Source organism: Notamacropus eugenii, chromosome 3 (assembly GCF_028372415.1).
Source record: "Notamacropus eugenii isolate mMacEug1 chromosome 3, mMacEug1.pri_v2, whole genome shotgun sequence".
Lineage (NCBI taxonomy): Eukaryota > Metazoa > Chordata > Mammalia > Diprotodontia > Macropodidae > Notamacropus > Notamacropus eugenii.
Window position 1 is genome coordinate 230697773 of NC_092874.1, and position 19933 is coordinate 230717705.

The 19933-nt window shown below is 40.1% G+C and overlaps 1 pseudogene; it reads right to left on the reverse strand.

The window, feature by feature from the left end:
• Positions 1–18274: 18274 nt before the first annotated feature.
• LOC140534201 (selenoprotein F-like) lies at positions 18275–19637 on the reverse strand (annotated as a pseudogene).
• Between the last annotated feature and the right edge of the window lie 296 nt (positions 19638–19933).

Here is a 19933-nt window from a genome sequence, read left to right on the forward strand (position 1 = left end):
GAATAGTGAGAGTAAAGTATCACTAGGTGGTGCAGTGGATAGAGTGCAGGGCCTGAAGTCAGGAGGACTCTTCATGAGTTCAAATCTGGTCTAAGTCACTTACTAGTTGTGTAACACTAGGCAAGTCACTTAACCCTGTTTGCCTCAGTTTCCTCTCCAGTATCTTTGCCAAGAAAACCCCAAATAAGATCACAAAGAGTTGGACATGACAAAAATGACTGAACAACAAGAAGTGAGAGTGAGGAAGCAATTAGAGACTGGAATAAGGGAAGAGATAGTAAGAGGGTAGTTAGAATGAAAGGGTACCTGGGAAATGTGAGATAAAGAGAAAAAGAATAGAGGGAGCTATTGGTGAATTTCTTTAGAGAATGAGGCAAATTCCTCAGCTGAAAAGGTAAGGAGTGGTATGAGAAGCTTGAAAGGAGAAGAGAAGGGTTAGAACAGCCTCTGGAATGAGGAAGATACATCAATTATGAAATAATTAATTAGGAAACAATAGAAGAATTACTTTGCTGCAATGAGGGGCCAGTAGTGAACTCTGTCATAAATGTACACAAAATTGTATTAAGTCCATTGGGCAAAGGGGAGATCTAAAGTGCTATGAGAAGTTTTAAGAGGGAGAGACTATTTTCACCTGAGGGGAGGATTTCTTTCAGACAGAAAGCGGCACCTGAACTTGGTCTTGAGGAATAAGAAGCAGTTCAACCTGGCAGAAGTTGGAATGGTCCAGATTGCAAAGATGAGGAATGGCCACAAGGGGGCAGAAGAAAGAACAAGATCACAGAACTCTGCAGTTCAGTTTGATTGAAATGGGGAAGAAAATTAACTGAAATATATATTAAAAAGGAAAGTTGAAATCAACATATAGGGAACCTTAAAAGAATAGGAGGTTTTGATTTTATAAACAATAAGGAATCCCTACGGGTAGGCTCTATGGGACTTGACAACTGATTGGCTAAGCCAATGAGGGGAAAAGAGTCAAAGAGGACTGAGATTTGAGGTGTAGGTGCCTGCACTATTCAATGAAATGGGAAACTCGTGTGTGTGTGTGTGTGTGTGTGTGTGTGCGCGCGCGCACACGCAAGTGCATTTTGCTGGGGATGGATGAACTCTTGCCCCATTTTTTACCCTGTGAACCCCAAAAACAGGTTTGGAGTTGTAGGTTTTCACTCAGTTTGCTGTGTTTCATTTGTCCTTTTCAGGTATAGGCACTGGCAGCGGAATCCCCATTGAAACTGGGAGTTCAAGCTATGACAATGTTTTGGAGGCATGATTCCAGGCCAGATGTGCAACCTGCCAGGCCCAACAGGGAAGCCCTGAGAATCCAGGGTACCTGAGACTCAAGTCCAAGAGGAGGCTTTGAACTCTAACTTGGGACTAAGCTATATAGGAACTGAGCTAAACTATGAATCTAATCTGCTCCACCTCCACAGAGTTATGAGAAACTACAGGAAGGGTTATGTACCCAGAAATTGGGAGGAAGTTTGTATATTTATCCTTACTATAGCTTTAAAGTAAATGTTTCTCTTTAAAAGTTAATAAAAATATTAGGGTTAAATGGAACTGGGGTTCAGGGGACCCCTGACAATTGGGGGAATACCATCAGTGGGGACGAGTCAATGTCAGAAACTAGATCCCCTCAAACCCATCCACCCCTTTAAGAGTACTACAGAACTCTGCAGAACTCTGAAAAAGGAGTGAAGTATAACACATTTGGCATTCTAACAATAGGGGCCAAGGCAATCACTACTATACATAGCTGTTCTCTGGCACTTGCTAACCTTTATATCCAGCAGTTATAACAAATCATGTCATTATCACAGATAAGGGTACTGGAGAGTCAAGTGTCTTTACCATCCTAGAACCATTCCACCCTGTCCAACCTTCTCCTCCTACTACTCTTGTTTCTTGTTCTTTGCACTCATAGAGGAGCATGACATCAAGAAGGGGATGCCATGACTTGCAAGTGAATTGGATTTAAGTAAAGAGGGCTGTGTAAAGTCACCAGCCTCAATTTCTCCTCCAGAGGCATTTGGGTCAAATGGATAGATACAGATCAGAATGACTGGAGATGGCTCCCACTCCTGCTCTTAAATCCCCAATTAAAGAACCTAGAGAATTGTGATGTCACCATCCTCACACTCACTGTAGACCCATCTGTTCCCCATGTAACTTTCTCCATTGCTGGGAGAAAATATGCTTTTCTTAATTATTACCAGAGGCTCTCATTCAGCTTTACAGGCTTCTGAATTTTCCTTTTTCATACACCCCCAGAGATTATAAATACTGTGGGAATATGAAAGCAACCTATTCCCCATCTTCTTTCCATTCCTACATCAGTTTCACAAACATGCCTTACTACGTAGCCCATGTATCCTAGCCAACTCACTGGGAAGGGATTTGTTGTGTAAGGTGGGATTCATAATTTATTATTGCCCTGATGGGATCTATCTGGACATCCAGAAATCACAGGAAGTGGAAATATTAACATCCTTGACTTGTGAGGGCACTAGTATTGATCCTTCACCCTCCTGGGAAGATACTGTGACTCTTCAGTTTTGGATCACACGTGCAAACAAGGTTGGCTCTATCCTCCCTATTGAGCTAGTTCACACCAGACTGAACCCAGGCAAATTACTTCCTTCTATTCCGAAATATACTATTTCCAAAGAAGGTAAGGGGGATGTTCAGCAAGTCTCATGACTTCCCTTGTTAAACACAGAGTTTTTGTTCCCACTGGTTTCTATTACAAGACATTTATCATCAATGCCATGACACAGTCCTAAAAGAGATATTGCTAGGTCAAAGGGTATGCATATTTTTGTAGCCCTTTGGGCATAGTTCCAAATGGCTCTCCAGAATGGCTGGATCAGCTCACAGCTCCACCAACAATGAATTAGTGTACCAACTCTCCCACATCTTCTCCAACATTTATCATCTTCCTCTTTTGTTATGTTAGCCAATCTGATCAGTATGATGTGGTATCTCAGAGTTGTTTTGATTTATATCACTCTAATCAATAGTGATTTAGAGCATTTTTCGTATGACTATAAATAGCTTTAATTTATTCCTCTGAAAACTGCCTGCTCATATCCTTTGATCATCTATCAATTGGGGAGACCCAAAGCTTTATATCCAAGATTTGACCCCTATCCCAGCAAATACCAATTTCACAATGAATACATATATGGCAATTATCAAAGAAACCCATTTATCTAATTTCACAGCAAAAACAGAAATCAGAGAAAGTATACATAAGAGAATATATACCAGGCAATACAGAATAAAGGTACTCTCCCACTGAGAGTGAGAAAACTAGGCTCAATCAATCTCTAAACCTCACCCAAGGGGAAGTTACACAGAGTCTCTATTGTAGTGAGCTGGGAATGGGGACATAATAGAGACAGCTATCTCCTCTCATGTTGATTCTTCCCAAAGTCTTTTCCTGAAAAATCTCAAGTAGAGTTGGCATTTTACATATTCTCTCTTGAAGTTGGAAACCACAAACACCTGAAGTGCCTGTAGAACCAGAAGAGACTCAAAGCAAGCTCAAAGAAGGTCTGGAGGGAGCAGAGCTCTCCTAACTCTCCTCCCTCCAATTCCTCCCTGCTGTCATAAGACACTGATCTCCACAAATAAAGAGAAAGTCCCATACCAAAAAGCTTTGGGAGGGGGAAAACACTTATTTGACCATGATGTATCAGCTGGAGAAAGGCACCCCTCTAATAGAGTTCAGTCTGTCTTTAAAATTCCCTGTCCTCTGTCACAATAATCATGATAATAATAACATTAGCTAGCATTTATAATGAACTTTGAATTTTACAAAGTGCTCTACCTATATTATCTCATTTTATCCTCACAACAACCCTGAGAGGTAGGTACTCTTATCTTCATTTTACTCTAATGTTAAGGGAATTTGAAAATCTTCCCTGCTCCTTAATAGTCCCATGTGACCTGATTAAAGCATTTGTCCAGCCCACAACTTGAGTCTCATGAAGCTTATGATGGGAAGAGCTTGCTGAACAGGTGGAGTAGGAAGGGAGGGTGAGGTAGAGCTGAGGGAGAGAAGAAGCAGAGCTGAGACAGAGCAGAGCAGCTAACATGAGTGAGAGAGAGAGTGATTTTGCCTGAGAGTTTGTTTGTGGGGAGGTATGAAGGAGGGAAGACTTGGGGATGATGGTTCTCCCTCTATTGGTAATGTGTACAAACTTGCTTGTTACCATGGTGGAATTGGCTTTCTGGTATCTGAATAAATATTTTGGTTTCATCTTTGAGGAAGAGAGTTTATATTTTGCAAATTTGCCCTGGAAATACTCCTGCATATCCATAGCAGCTGCTTTGGGTATTGCAATGGTGCTACATTTACAGATGAGGAAACTGAGGCAGATAGAATTTAAGTGATTTGCCCAGCGGCATACAACTATTAGGCAGAACTTGAACTCAGGCCTTCCTAATCAAGGGAGTACTAACAGGGAAGTAGCTTCAACAGATCTGAAACAGGAAAGGAAACTGACTGCCACAAGTTCTAAGACACAGCCATAATGGGCAATGAGTTGATGAATAGGACCTTGGGTCAGAACATCTTGGGCAACACTGTCCTTTTCATGACAAAACAAGGTCAAAGGTTTTCTTTAGTCAGGAAGACTGAGGTCAAGAGCAGAGCTTGTTTCCAAGTGGTAAGTGCTGCCTTAATTTATTAGGACTAATTATTATTAATACAAAAATATTCAGAAGTGATGTCATGATTGAGGTCCTTTAAGGGTTTCAATAAGGCTGCATATCTCTCAGTCCAACTCTCTACAAAAGCCAGATGCACCTGAGTCTTCACATTGGTAACCAGGTGGTACAGTGGATAGAGTACTGGGCCTGGATTCAGGAAGACCTGAGTTCAGCTCTGGTCTCAGACACTTAGTAGCTGTGAGATGCTGGACAAGTCACTTAACCTTTGTTTGCCTCAGTTTCCTCAACTGTAAGGCACAGCTAAGTGGTGCAGTAGATAGAGCACTGGGCCTAGAGTCAGGGAGACCTGAATTCAAATCTGATCTCAGAAACTTACTAGCTGGGTCACTCTGGACAAGTCACTTAACCTCTGTTTGCTTCATCTGTAAAATGACCTGGAGAAAGAAATGGCAAACTGCTCCAGTAGCTCTGCCAAGAAAATGCTAAATGAGGTCACGAAGAGTTGCACAGCAGTGAAAAATGACTGAACAACAACAAAAAGAGAACTCTTTCATCTCATTGCTCAGCAAATCTGCTCACTAGTTCACATAAACAAATGGGGGATGGTTATTATACTGTGAAAAAACTAACAAATTTCCCCTCCTTGGGACAACCATCTTTCTCGATCACAAAATTGGCTAACAAGTAAAAACTTCATTTTCTCCATCCCCCTCATCATAGGGACCATTTATATACTTGTAGATAAATTTCATCCACTTGCATAAGTGTTGTTCCTATAAATATGCTCTAATTATTCTTAACGTATTTTGGATAGATGGAAGCCTATCCTTACAGACTGCCACACTGTCACCAAGAAACTCCACAAGAAATACATTCTCATCTTTGCATTGCCATTCCTTATATTCAGTATAGGGGATAGGGACTAAGCCCTGTGAGTCCACAGGAATAAGAAATTTCCAGATGAGAGAACTTCTCTTACTAATGCAGATTGTTATGTTATTTGCAATTTATACTCTTAGAGAGCTGCCTAGAGCATTACACCAGGGTCACATGGTAAGTATTCCTCCAAGGTAGGACTTAAACTTCCAGGTTATAAGGCCAGGATGGTGTTATGCACTACACTTCACCCTATATTTCACAAATCAGATATTAAAGATACTTGTTAAGCTCTTAACACACAACATCTACTCTGTAGTCCCTACCCAGAGTCCAGCAAAGGTACTGAATGCAAGAATTCTGAAGTAAATCGCACTTGACCAAAAGCTTGTGCTAAATTCACCTGAAATGACCATAATGACCTATTCTTCTCATGCACGTTAGATACACTGTCAATGGAATGGATGGCCTTATATATCATAGGAAATTCTCACAACAAACCCTAGGTAGATCACCATATTGTCCCATTCCAACAAAGATCTCTAGATGAATGAAACCATGCTAAATTACTGCAAAACACCAGTAAAACGTGTTGAGTCAATTCAACCAACAGGTTCCAGAAGGACAATTGTGATCCTTGATAGAGAGCTCACAGAGATCTCAGAGATCATCCAGTCTAACACCCTCATTTTACAGATTTGTGCCTAACACAACCTCCAACAAGAAAGTTGGGTCTACTGAGGTTTCTTCATCAATAGAATGTTCAGACTTCACTGGAAGGGTCTATTGCAGACCTTGCTGACCACCAAAACCACAGTCCATTGCTAAGACCATCAGACTTGGACTCCATCATACCGCAGAAAGATTACTCCATCTTAAGACCCAAATGACCTTGGCCTTTTTCCTATGCCACAGCACCACCTTGTGGACAAAGGTGGGGATTCCCCCCCAAAACAGCCAGTCTAGCCCACCTCCCTACACTCCTGGCACAGGATCTTACTCAAAGATACTTCTTTGCTCCAAAGGAGTATTATCAGTCCTAACTATATTAATACTACTAACTATGGTTTTAGCAGAGGTCAGTCTCTAAAATAGGCAGATTGAAATGTGATCTCCTCTGACGCCTAGGAACTTCATGAAAAGTACTCTAAACATGATGGTAGAGGCCAAAGTTCCTTTTGGATTTTGGCTTTCTTAGACCTAAAGTGTATAAAAGTTTGCCTTTCCTGCACTCCAAGGGTATGGCCATTTTTCAGCTACCCAATCCAAACTTCCCTTCCAATTCTATCTGAGAATTGCACACTTTGGAAAGGTACAACAGGGCTTAGCCTGCCTTTGTACTTTACTGGCATGTTAATATCCAGTTATTTCTGCCACATATCCATTATTATCTGTGCTTATATCAAAGGAGTAGGACAAAGAATCAACTCATCACCACCACCGCCACAACTACACAAATTTAGCAAGCATATTAATAGTCACATTTATGTAATGTGAGATCTCTGATAAGAGCACTGATCCCTGAATCAAGAGGGGGAAGACGGTGAGGGGAAGCATTAAGCCTGAGACCAGTAGCTTACTGGGACAGTTCTGCTCTTCGTTCTAAAGGTTTATCAATTGACTCCCATCTAGAAACAAGAAGTCTCTGGGCTAAGACCCAAGCAAACAATGGAAATCTCTACTGGTCCTATAAATCATAATTTCACTGAGGCTGTTTCCCCACCTGTTTATATCTCTAGTAGGCAGCTAGGTGGCACAAAGCACTGAATCTGGAGCCAGGAAGACCTGAGTCCAAACCCGATCTCAGACACCTACTAGGTGCCTGCCGGTGGACAAGCCACTTAAACTGTTTGGCTCAGTTTACCTAACTGAAAAATGGGGATCATAATAGCACCTACCTCACAGGGCTATTATACAATCAAAAGAGTTTAACACACAGTAGGCACTTAATATTGTTTGTTGTTATTTGTCCTTCATTCTCAAAGAGGACCATGACATCAGAAAGGTGATACCATGACATGCAAGTAAATTGGATCTAAGTGAAGGAGGCTGTGCAAAATCACCAGTTTCACTCCTTCCTCTGGAGCCATCTGGGTCCAGTAGTAAGTTATAGATCAGGATGGCTAGAGATGGCCCCAGGGCACTTAATAAATGCTTGTTCCAAGGACTTCTGGGTCCCATGAACAATGAATTGGAAGAGCAGACATTTCCTCTCATCTCCCTGACCTCTCAAATCTCCCCCCAAAAATAAATTAGATACCAATGATTAAGCAACTTCAGTTATTTCCATGGTTTAGAACACCCAGAATCCAAAAGAAGATTAAAGCACATATATACCCACTCACATTCATGAATTAAGGCTCACTGACCCTAAAAGCTCTCTCAGCACCCTTCCCTCCCCCACCTCAGATGCTACCCACAAGACTGAACTGATATACCCAAGGAATGGGCACAGGCTTACAACAAAATGCATCCCACACCCATCTCCCTTCCTCTTTCCAGTGCTGAGGAGACCCTGATTCTGAGATGTAGAAGTTTATCCTGGCTTGTGCTGGCCTTAGCCCTCCAGGAGCAAAAGCCTACTACTGGTTACAAGCCTGAAGCACCAACAGAACCCAGTGCCAGGCAACATAACCCTGTGGTACCAGCACTTCAAAACCCTTAAGTGCCACTGCCAGGAAAGAGAAATAAAAAACAGAAGGAACAGGACCAAATACCTAAGGGGGTGGGGTGCTATGTAGCACAGCACCCAGTTGAGGCTGGTTCTGATTTCAAAAAAATCATTTCAGGGGAGACTGAGATGTTTTGAGATCTAGCCACCATCAGAATGGACAGAGTCAAAAAGTGAACAGGGGAAAATAAGGAAGAAAACAAAGAGTGGTATAATATCTCAGGAAGAAGAAAACTCAAAGACCTTGAACATAAGTAGATAAATAAATAAGAAAATCATTAACAAGAGAAGGAAAAATGGCCTCCAAATCTAGTCAATGAGTTCAGGCATCTATGAATAGATACTGCAACAAAGAAAAACAATCAAACACTTCATGAAACTGAGAACCCAGTAGAAAGTGAGAAGCACATGGAACTTCAAGGCTCTGTTCCTTGGTGATTCAAAAAAGAAATTAGAATTATGAGAGAAGAATTTGTGACCTGCACAGAAAATAATGGGCAGAATAGGAAAACTGGAATTGGAAAAGTCAGTTTCACCAAAGAAACAAAAAGAGAACAATTGATTAAGAATACAAATACACAGAAATGAAGAACAATCTATAAGAAGAAACACTAAAAATACACTCACTGTGCAAACAAAACATACGGATCTTGAAGATAGCATACATAGAAACAATCTAAAGATCATAGGTCTCCTAGAAGAATACGTAACAAAAAAACCATATAATGCAGGAAAGAATAGAATTGTGCAAAACTTGTGAACACAGAAAATCAAATACCCACTGAAAGAACTCACAGATCAACTCCAGAAGAAAAACAAACCAAGGGTGCAAACTCCAAGACATATATAATGATTACATTTGACAATTCAATTCAGAAACAAGTTCTAAAAGTGATGAGGAGGGGGCAGAGCCAAGATGGCAGACTAGAAGGACACACTTACACAGGGTCCTCCCCACAGCCCATAAAATATCTGTAGAGAGGGACTTTCAACAAATTTTGGAGGAGCAGAAGTGGAGAACAACAGAGGGGAGGAGATTTCCAGCCCAGAGTGACCTGAAAGGCCCACAGAAACATCATTTGTGCCAGATGCAGAGCTGAGAACAGAGCCCAGCCCAGCCATGGCCATGTGGTGGGGCATGACAAGAGTATGGGAGGAGGACACCTCAGGGGTGGAATCTCCAGTCGCAGTAGTGGGTCCTCAGATCCCTCGGCCCACAGGCGCCAAAGGTCAGTGATGGGGTTTTATCAGCAGGCCAGGAAGGGGGAAGGGCCTTCCCATAGCTCCAGCAGCAGGCAGCAGCCACAGAGCCTGCACAGCAGCCCACACGGATGCTCCATTGTTGGAGCATAAAAACCCCTGGGGACACTGAATAGTTGAGTCTTGTCTCTGCCCTATGTGGAGGCCCTGGGGGAGTTGGTCTTTGTCTCACACTGGAGGGCAGCCCTGCCCATCCAGCTTATCTGAAAATCAGCCCCCCATGCTGACTTGGGAGCTGGAGGCCAGGTGGCTGTGGAGAGGCAACTGCTAAAATTCTGGGCATAAAAATCCCTTTCTGCATCCACAGGCTAGACTGTGCCACCTTGGAGGAACTGAGATCTCATAGATTCCCAGAGTATACCCTACTCTTGACAAAGGACCCAAAAGTCAACTAACTGGTTGGGAAAATGCCCCAAAAAAGGGGGAAAAAAATAAGACCATAGAAGGTCACTTTCTTGGTGAACAGATATCTTCTCCCATCCTTTCAGATGAGGAAGAACAATGCTTACCATCAGGGAAAGACATAGAAATCAAGGCTTCTGTATCCCAAACATCCAAAATAATTATTCAATGGGCTCAGGCCATGGAAGAGCTCAAAAAGGATTTTGAAAATCAAGTTAGAAAGGTGGAGAAAAACTGGGAAAAAAAATGAGAAAGATGCAAGAAAAGCATGAAAAGCAGGTCAACACCCTGCTAAAGGAGACCCAAAAAAAATGCTGAAAAAAACAACACCTTGAAAAATAGGCTAACTCAATTGTCAAAAGAGGGTCAAAAAGCCAATGACGAGAAGAATGCTTTAAAAAGCAGAATTAGTCAAATGGAAAAGGAGGTCCAAAAGCTCACTGAAAAAAATAGTTCTTCAAAAATTAGAATGGAACAGATAGAGGCTAATGGCTTTATGAGAAACCAAGAAATCACAAAACAAAACCACAAGAATGAAAAATGGAAGATAATGTGAAATATCTCATTGGAAAAACAACTGACCTGGAAAATAGATCCAGGAGAGACAATTTAAAAATTATGGGACTACCTGAAAGCCATGATCAAAAAAAGAGCCTAGACATCATCTTTCATGAAATTATCAAGGAAAACTGCCCTGATATTCTAGAAGCAGAGGGCAAAATAAATATTGGAAGAATCTACCTATCACCTCCTGAAAGAGATCCAAAAAGAGAAACTCCTGGGAACATTGTGGCCAAATTCCAGAGTTCCCTGGTCAAGGAGAAAATATTGCAAGCATCTAGAAAGAAACAATTCAAGTATTGTGGAAGTACAATCAGGATAACACAAGATCTAGCAGCCTCTACCTTAAGGGATTGAAGGGCATGGAATATGATATTCCAGAAGTCAAAGGAACTAGGACTAAAACCAAGAATCACCTACCCAGAAAAACTGAGTATAATACTTCAGGGGAAAAAATAGTCTTTCAATGAAATGGAGGACTTTCAAGCATTCTTGATGAAAAGACCAGAGCTGAAAAGATAATTTGACTTTCAAACACAAGAATGAAGAGAAGCATGAAAAGGTAAACAGCAAAGAGAAGTCATAAGGGACATACTAAAGTTGAACTGTTTACATTCCTACATGGAAAGACAATATTCGTAACTCTTGAAACTTTTCAGTATCTGGGTAGTTGGTGGGATTACACACACACACACACACACACATACACACACACACACACACACCACAGAGTGAGCTGAATATGATGGGATCATATCTTTAAAAAACGAAATTAAGCAGTGAGAGAGAAATATATTGGGAGGAGAAAGGGAGAAATGGAATGGGGCAAATTATCTCTCATAAAAGAGGCAAGCAAAAAACTTTTTAGTGGAGGGGAAAAGAGGGGAGGTGATAGAAAAACATGAAGCTTACTCTCATCACATTCGACTAAAGGAAGGAATAAAATGCACACTCATTTTGGTATGAAAACCTATCTTACAATACAGAAAAGTGGGAGAGAAGGGGATAAGCAGGGTGGGGGGATGATGGAAGGGAGGGCAGTGGGAGGAGGGAGCAATTTGAAGTCAACACTCTTGGGGAGGGACAGGATCAAAAGAGAGAACAGAAGCAATGGGGGGCAGGACAGGATGGAGGGAAACATAGTTAATCTTACACAACATGACTATTATGGAAGTCATTTGCAAAACTACAGAGATATGGCCTATATTGAATTGCTTGATTTCCCAGTGGGGATGGGTGGGGAGGGAGGGAGGAAGAGAAGTTGGAAGTCAAAGTTTTAGGAACAACTGTCGAGCATTGTTCTTACTACTAGGAAATAAGAAATATAGGTAATGGGGTATAGAAAGTTATCTGGCCCTACAGGAAAAAAGAGATGGGGACAAGGGAAGGGAGGGATGTTAGAAGAGAGGGCAGATAGGTGATAGGGGCAATTAGAATGCTCGGCATTTTGGGGAGGTGGGAGGGGAGAAATGGGGAGAAAATTTGGAACCCAAAATTTTGTGAAAATGAATGTTAAAAATTAAATAAATAAATTGAAAAAATTAAAAATTAATAAAAAATTTAAAAAAAAATAATTCTCATTCTCTTCACAAGCTAAAGGTTGCAACAGTTTTGGGGGGAAAGAAAGTTTCCATCTTCTTTCAGCTATCTCCATTAACTTCTCAGTTAATGCCATGGCAGAACTTTTATAGAACTCTCTTTATAGTGTTTCTTCACAAAAGAGCAGTTAAGATTGAGCATAGTGGTGAGTACCTGTAATAACAGGGAAGCTCTGGTTGATGGATCACTTGAGCTCTGGAATTCTGAGTTGTAGTGAGCCTAAAAATCCAAGTTTTCCCCAAATCTCTATCAATGCCATCAATTATCACACATCAAGGATTAGTGACCACTAGGACATACATGCAGATGATAGATGATAGATAGAGAGATAGAAGGATAGATAGATAGATAGATAGATAGATAGATAGATAGATAGATAGATAGATAGATAGATAAGAAGGAAGGAAGGAAGGAAGGAAGGAAGGAAGGAAGGAAGGAAGGAAGGAAGGAAGGAAGGAAGGAAGGAAGGAAGGAAGGAAGGAAGACAGATACCATAACAAGAAATGGCAGTAAGCAATGAAAGGAAACAGCTAGTCCATTTGGAGAGGAATCTACCATTAGTTCCTAACTCCTTGGGTAGAATCAGATTCCTCTGCTTTCAACTCCCTGCCCCTATTTCATACATGGAAAATGTACTTAAACTACACTATGATGGAGAAATATTTGTCATTCTCAAAATAGGAAAAAAAAATCTCTTCTTTCATCGTTACTTCTGGCTGTTAGGAGGAGAAAGAAACAAAACTCAGAGGTGTTGCTCAGTAATAAGAGTTGTTCCCTTCCTGTCATAGAGGCAGGGATACAGAGTGTTGTCCAGAGATGCTTGAATGATCTCAACAACAATTACTCTGAGTTCTCCAGTCCCCCTTCCAAGAGACCAATTAGAGTAACAGCTTCACTGTCAGCAGCATCTGAATCCTCTCAGTCTCAGAATGAAAAAGAAATGGAAAACATACCCAAAGATGTGACTCAGTGCTCAACTTGCCTGCTCATATGGTCCCAAGACGGGGAATGAAATCCTTCTGGTTCCTCTCTACCAGCAGTCTCCAAAGACAAAAACATGGTTCCAGCAGTCCAAGATCAACAAGAAAAACAACTGAACTGTGGGATAAGCATAGGCACCTCTCTACTATAAAGACCTGATAACCAAAAGAAATCGCTATTTAAAGCTTGCCAACAGGGAAAGGGTAAGGTAGAAAGAGTTCCTTACTTTAGTGACACAAAAAAATTTGGTCAGCAGGGCTTGATCTCGGGACTTGGAGCTATTGGAATGAAATAGACGATGTAGGTCTGACATGATTTTGGGATGTAGCTACCCTGAGAAATAAATCACACATTGGTGAGCGTAACTGGTTAAAAGGAAGTCATGCTTGCTTTAGTCTCCTACCTTATAGCCACCATTCTTGGTAGGCTGGACTTGAAAGATACTCTCCTCCCTCCCCCATTCACTCTACCCAAGGAGGAGAATGAAGAAAGATATACCTACAGGGAAGAGAGAGTCTCTCCCCTCCCCAGCTGTTTACCCTGCCTCCCTCACCAGTATCACTTGCTTCCTGTACATGTAAAACTCTTCATAAAACATTTGTTCTTTGTTTACTTTTTGTCTAGACCTAAGATTTCATTGGTTTAGGGTGTGAAAATGTCCTCTACCCATGCAACTTGTCAATTCACCTGTACTTTACAGAGTTAGAGGATTGCCCAGGGCACTAAAAACTGACTTGTGTACGAAGTTGCAAGGCTAGTCCCCTAACCACTATGAAATTCTGCCTCTCTTATAAACCTGAAGGTTTTAATTTGGAGTGGGAAGAGGATCGATGGGACCTTTGATCATTAATGCAGAGAAAATTCCTTCCTTACCACGGCAGATCAACCAACACCTATTCTGAATCTTAGAAAATTGTCTGGGACAGTGATAAGTTAAGTGACTTGCTGAGAGTCACATAGCCAGTATGTATCTGATGCATGATTCAAACTTGGGTCTTCCTGATTTCAAGACTAGTCCTCCTTTCACCATGGCAAGTTCCACCTTAACGTAAAGTGAAAACCTCAGAGGACTTTAATATACACATATATATATTAATTATTATTCATTAACAAATAATTTATAGGTTATGATTTTAAAGATGTCTTTATTTTGGTTGTTTGAGTTTTTGTTTTAAATAGGAGTTACTAAGTTTAAAATAAAAATTATTTTAAAAAAAGGAAATTGTATGTTATCATTACTCTGTATTTAACTTATTGCTTTGATAATTTAGTGGGAATATCACTTTGTGAGTCAGTCACTAAGCATTTATTAAATACCGAATATGTGCCTATTATGAGTCAGTCACTAAGCATTAATTAACCACCTATTATGTAATTATGTCAAGCCCTGGGGATACAAAGAAAGGTAAACGGACAATCCCTGATCTCAAAGAGTTCACAGTCTAATGAGGGTAGATGACATGCAAACAACTATGCACAAAAGACTATACACAGGATAAATTGGAAATAATCAATGAGAGAAGGCATAAGAATTAAGGATCAGTAAAGTCTTCCTATAATAGTGGGGTTTTGACTGGAACTTGAATGAAGCGAGGGAAGCCAGGAGACAGAGATGAAAAGGGAGAGCATTCTAGGCATGGGAGATGGAATTGTGGAGTCAGAAGATGGAATGCCTTGTTGGAGGAACAGCAAGAAGTCAGTACCACTTGATCAAAGACTATGTAGGGACTGGAGGGAAAAAGGGGAAGATATAAGAGGTCTAGGGAATTGGAAGTGGGTGAAGTTAGGAAGAGCTTTGTGTGTCAAACAGAATTTTACATTTGATTTGGGAAGCGATCAGGAGACGTTGAAGTTTATTGAGTAGGTGAATGACATAGTAAATCATTTGATTTAAGTAGATAAATGTGAGTGTTTTCTCCACCAGTAGAGATCACAGATGATCACCAGTTCCAGTCATAGATCCATGCCTTCTCCCTAATGATCACACTACTTTTAGACTGCCCATAAATATTAATTTAATTATTGATACTCTCCATGTAAAAAATCTTGTCCAATGACAAATAAATTGATACTCTTCTGAAGGAACCAAACCACCATCATACCAACAGTATTGCTATAAATGAAGCTATAATATATATGAATTTACAGCTAAATAGAAGAAGGGTGAAATGTTTTGTAAGCAGGGCCCTTCCCACACTCATGAATATGGAGAAAGATCTGTGATTTCCATAGAGAAATCTATGGAACAGAACCTGGGAGCTAAGTCAACAAGGACTTTGATAGCAGATGGCTTCAATACTAAGATGTGCCCAGAGCAGAATGCCAAAAGAAAGAAAGAAATATACGGATTGGGACTAAGAAAAGAAAGAATACAAAGGCTGCATCAGTATACATATATTTGTATACATATATACAGAATACATATATCAGCATACATATTTGCAAGAAAAGTAGGATGATATTGGATATGGAAGGACAAAAAAATATCAATTTTAAATGAAGTTGATTCTATCTAAATCAACAGGAAATGACTGATTATTGCCACAGAAACTGTTTCAGAATCAGTTTTTTGTGCATAACTAAACCATTGACTAAATAAAGTAAAGACTGTTTCCTAAAAAACCAAGAAGGACAAGCATGGTTACAACACCGGTCCAATGTATTTATACATACCAAATAATAGGAAATGAATAAAAATAAAGACTTTGATTCTGCCTGGCACACAATACATGTTTAATGATTGCTTGTTAACTGAATGATGAATTACCATTTCTTCTAAAGGTCAAGCTTCACTTGAGCTCTCACAGTATAAGTATAGACTTAAAGGCTGCAAAGTTCCCTAAAGATAATCTAACCCAACCCTTTCCATTGGTTTTACCTATTACCTTTCTTTTTCTTTAATTTATTCTTATTCTGAACTTAACAAACATCAAATACAATGGGCATTTCCATAGCTTCTTCATTTTAAAGATGGTGTAACTGTAGCCAAGAGAGGTTCAGTGACTTGCCCAAGGTCACATAGTCAGCAACTGGCAGAACAGGAATTCAAATCCATATTTTCTGACTCCTTTTTCTTTCCTGATTGACATTCTGCAATCTTCAATGGCTATTCCAAGCATTCTCCTTTCTCCTCAAATCCCTGTTACTACTCACATATCTCTCAATAGGTGACTTTGCCTTCAACTTTTACAGTTCCTCTACCACTCAACTTCTCTATCTCCCTTTCCTCTTTTCATCTAATCCCTGAGGAAAAGGTTGCCTTTCTCCCTGTCAAAACTAATGATTCTACTGATGCCCTTGATCCCACCCCTTCCCATCTCCTCTGGAAGCTTGCCTCTTCCACAATTATCATTCTCTTTCTTTCATCTTCAATTTCTAAATATCTTTTCCTACAAATATGCTCAGGTGTCCCTATCCATATGTAATTCTATAAACAGCCTCCCCCTCCTAATTTGCTCCATCTAAAGCCCACCACATATTATTCTCCTGATCCCAGACTCCAGAGAAACATGCTTCGCAGCCCTGTGCACTGCATAAAAGATTTTCTCATTGTATCATTACCTCCTGGATTCTTAGTATTACTAAGAAATTAGGATGTTATATGTGAAGCATGGCCTGTTTTCAATGAAACAATGCAAGTGTCTGGGCATTACCACACCCCTTTCATATTCCAAAATTATCTCTTGAATAATGCATTCCCATCTCTTGAATTTCTTGAATTATGCAACAAGGAGCTTATATAGCTCCTCAGTCTTCTTTGAATAGGTAAAAATCCTTCCAAATTAGAGATTTAAAGGAGGAAAGAAAGAAAAAAAAGGGGAGCAACCACAGAGCCTCAGAGGGAATAGTTGCTCAAATAGAAAATGGGAATTGACAAGTAACTAAGTAAACAATAGAATAAAGCTTCCTGTATGATGAACAAATACAAACTACTAAAAGATTCAGAAAAAAACTGAAAAACAAATAAACTTCAACAATTTCCCAAGAAACAGAAAGAGACCTAACCTAAGACATCAAATCAGACTAACGTTTTAAAGAAAGTGAAGGAAGATATGGCATCAATAAAGAAAGATCTGGATTATACAATGAAATACCTATCATTAGAAAAAAACTAAACAGCATGTAAACTGTTTTCATACACAGTAGTTTGATGCTAAAAGGGATAGACAAAAAAACTACTTTTTTCATAATGAAAAAGAGTTACAACTACTGGTAAAGGATATAAACAAAGCATTATGCATTTCTTTCTTTTTCTCTTTTACAGGTAAACAACTGGATGGTTTAAAAGACAAGCTTTCACTTATTAAAAACTAATGATATGTGAGCATAAAGAAACAGTCTCAAGGACACAGAATATGGTGAAGACTGTTCTAAGAACTTAGAGCTTCTGAGAATTGTGATCCTCCTGCTCATTTACATATAACTGTTTTAAGACCAATCAAAATAAAATTCAGGAAAAAATGAGATATCAAACAGCTCTTTGGAGACAGAAGAATGATAAAAATAAGGACTAGTCATTTCACTGGGGAAATGTGGTTAGTTGTTAACCTCATAAGTGAAAGGGGTGTTACTGAATTGCAGGAGACTGATTTAAGTCATTGTAACAGGCAGATTCACTAAAGAAGAATGTGGCTAAGACTAAAATTAAAGTGCTAAAAATAGGTAGGAGAGGAAGAAAGATCAAAAAGCAGTTTCGAATCCAGTATCAGGCGCAATTGACTAAATTGAAGACCACTTCCTAACTCTCCTACTAGCGGCGGAATACAAATTACATCCAAGAGTGATGGTACAGTGAGATCCAGCTATTGCCCTTCAGCGCCACTTACAGATTTATCTCAAAAAGGTCATCAGCAGCTCCCCCCCAGTTGGAGAGGTTTTCCAAATATCTATCTATAAACTATGTTAACCCCTAGTCACTCTGAGTTATTTGTTATGAGTTCTGTTCTGATTCAGTAGGGTGAGCAAATTATTCCTGGTGAGGGAATAGCTGGAGAAGTCTTGGAGTGTAGTGCCCAGAGAGAACCAGCTTTGAGAGTTTTAAGTTTCTCTGGCTTAAAGGCTAGGCACCTGAGGATGTTTTACATTTTCAAGAGAAACCCGCTGAGAATTAGATACTCAACATCTGGAGGAAGTCAAGTGAATTACTTGCTGAAGGAAATTCAGGGTTTCGGCATCAGGTCTTAATTCCCCCTTTTTTTTTTTAAAGAGGTACTTCAGCATTTCAAAAAACTTTTATAGTCCGGCTTAATAAATTAATCTTTTTTTTTTTTTACTCATTAACTGTAACAAAATCAAACACTGAAAAGAACACACATCAAACATCGGATCTACACACGCCCCTCTCGGGGTTTTCTGTGTGATCTTCGCTTCTCCGAGTGTTTTTCGGAGTTACAAAGGTTGAATCAGTACATAATGATGAAATGTTTTCTGAACTAGCATTGGTTATAAAGTACAATATTTCCATTAAAAGGAAAGCTGGCATGTCACAGAAACGAAGAGGTCATTGGCAGACAATGTTTGAGACACAGCATATCCTATTTGCTTCTGATTTCCAGTCATTGCTTACAAAAAAGGAGAACAGCATACAGACAAGATATGTTCATCATTTCCTTATTCACGTCCCAACATTTAAAGTCTACGGAGTCTTGAACTGGTCCGATTATAACAAATTCTATCATTTGCATAATTAATTACAAGTTTGTTTGTTTTTTAAGAAAAAACATCTCGTTAGTGGTACCAACTAGAATGAGAACATTTTTAAACGGAGTCTGTACCTTTGACCAACTGGCTTTAAATCGTTTGAGATGGAGAAACTTTCAATTCAAAGTAGAAAGTATTTAATGCCTCACAGTAAGGAATTAATATCCCAAAGGTGATTAAAGATTACAACGATTGGTACTGCAAAATTCACTGAAGAAAATAAATGACAAAACTGAAAGCATATTTTATATATGTTCCAATTTTTCGTGGGGGAATTCTTCTCTACATACTATGCGTTCCATTTGAGGATGTTTAGTTCTTCATCCAACGGCTTTAGGACAGGGTCTGAACCAAGAACATACTTGATTTTTTAGTTCCCTGAATAGTTTAGGTTTCTCACTCTTGAGAAAAGCCGGTACTTGGGGGGATCGCCCCAGTTTCATCCACACACTTCAGAAATAACACCTGCATATAGATGTTGTTATTCCAGGTATCAAACTGGTTCTTCCAGGCAACATTTTCTGCAATTAGGATCCAAGTGAGTTAAGCTAAACTGTCCAAGATCGCAAGGGCTACAGCGCAAATTGCTGGAGAAACCCAATTCTCTTCATGTTTCCGATGATAATTCAGATCCCTGGGCACATCTCCTCTTGCAGCAAGGACGCCAGCAGCAGCATCCGCAGCCCAAATGCCGGAGTAATCAGCGCTGCCCCGTCCGCGATCGCCGCTGTTCCCCAAATCCTTTCAATGACATTCCAGAATGTGTGCAAGATACAATTTTTATTTACCTCTACTTTTTTTTTTAACCTCACTCTTAAAGCTGGGGCTTTGATGGTTGCTGTGTGGGGGAAAATAAGTACCGGGCCCCACAAGCTAAGAGACCAGCGCGAGCTTTGCATTGACGTCAGAGGACTGGGAAACAGTGCCGCAGCTACCACAGGTCCCACATCCCGCAACCCTCTAAATAAGACCGGTCCTTGACTCGTGGGCGCCGTCCTGTGGTCAGTATGGGGTAGCTTCACCTACGCTACTGACCCACGGTGCTCTTTTATCAGAGTGATGCTTTCAGTACTTTAAATACTTCGGCTTCACAAGAAGCTGAACTAGATGATGTTCCCTGGGACACCGGTAACAGAGAAAAAAGTTATAGAGGACGCGTTATGGTGACTTCGTTTTGTGCAGCAAAAAAGTATAGAGAATTAT